The following is a 1,812-nucleotide window of genomic DNA, read 5'->3' on the forward strand; positions in this document are numbered from 1 at the left end:
TTTTCCTATAAATAATTATTAGTAATTATAAAGTATTAAATAAGATTATCTTTAATAAAAGAAGTATATTTATAGCTAAGTTTTAGTAAGCTTTTATAGTATAATTAAGGACGAAATATAAGCTTAGTATAGCTTATTACCTATAAATAGATAGATAAATAAAACGACTTAACTAAATACTTAAATAATATTTATAATACTATATTAGTTATAAATAAAATAATTAAGTTAAATAGCTACTAATAGTATAACTAGCTTATAATAACTTAGTTATAGAAATAACTAAACTCTTACTAGTATATACTAATTATAGATATAACCTAGAAGTATTTAAGGTTACTTAATAAGGACTATAAGTAGAATAAGTAATACTATAAGTAGATTAGCTATAAAATTATATAAAGAAATATAATAAGAACTTTAATTTATTAGAGAATAAATATCTACTTACTATAATTAAAAAGGTTATAGGGACTAATCTTTTAAGAGGGAGATATAGTCTACCTTATATAATAAAACATTAAAATAAAATAACTAAGTAATAAATTAGATTTTAAGAAACTTAGACTATTTAAGGTTAAGAAAACTATTTTAAAAGTTAACTATAAACTTTCGCTACTAATAATAATATAGATATACCTAATATTTTATATCTTATTATTAAAACTAGTACTATAAAACGCTATACTATAAGATAAAATTAAAATTAATAATAACTAAGAATATAAAGCTAAAGAAATACTAGATATAAGAAAATAAGGTTAGTAATAAAAATACCTTATTAAGTAAAAAGGATATAAACTAAAGGAAAATACCTAGGAACTACTTAAGTACTTAACCTACTATAGTTCTTTACTTTAATAGTTTTATTAGCAAAATCTACCCTAGGTATTATAAAATCGCTTAATAAACTAATAGTATTCTAATTAATTATATTAAATCTACTTATAGACTAAACGTCGACTACTACTTTAGATTCTTGGCGCTTAGCCTTATTAAGGTTATTTAAGGAATAAAGGCCTTAATAGACTATCTCGGTACCCTTTATCTTTAGCTAGCGCTTTTAATAGCGAAGCTACGCTAAATAAGCTAAGGCTTCGTTTAGGTTAGCTTAAGCTTTTAATATTCGCTCCTTAGTAATTTCTTCTTCTTTATTTAATCGATTAGACTTTAGATTTATTTAAGATACTAGGAAATTATAAGAGCGCTACTAAGAGGTATAGGCTAATAAAGTACTTATAACGACCGGTGTTATTCCTAAGGGATAAACCTATCGAGGGGTTTATATTAGCAGATATAATAGGGCGTGGTCTAAGCAATAATAAGTATATTACGTTAGTAATAAGTTAGAGGTTATAAACCGTAGACTATAACTAGGTAATTAAGTAATCGGAATTAGAGATAAGATTATAATAGAGATCGTAATAATTATAATATTAAAAGCTATCGAGCTATCTATCTAAAGGAGTATTCCGTTCCTTCCTTATATATCTCGAGAGCTTCCCTAGATCGCCGAGAGCGCTAGGTAATCCCGTCGTCTAGGAGCGCTAGAGCGCTAGAGCGATCCTACGATCCTAGCTATAGAGCGTTAGAGCGCTAGAGTAACCCGTCGCTCTAAACTTAATTAGCCCGTCGGTCCGTCTAATATTCCTTGCTTCCTATATTACGTAACCTCGTAATATATATTAGTCCCCGCGGTCCGCTAGACCGTGGTCGTAATAGTACTTAGGTATATAGTACTAATATATCGGTAGGGTATTAGTAGGGAATCGTGCCTACCCTACTTATATATTATAGACCTCTCGCTACTCC

Source organism: Hirsutella rhossiliensis, assembly GCF_020360975.1.
Source record: "Hirsutella rhossiliensis strain HR02 chromosome Unknown scaffold00008, whole genome shotgun sequence".
NCBI lineage: Eukaryota > Fungi > Ascomycota > Sordariomycetes > Hypocreales > Ophiocordycipitaceae > Hirsutella > Hirsutella rhossiliensis.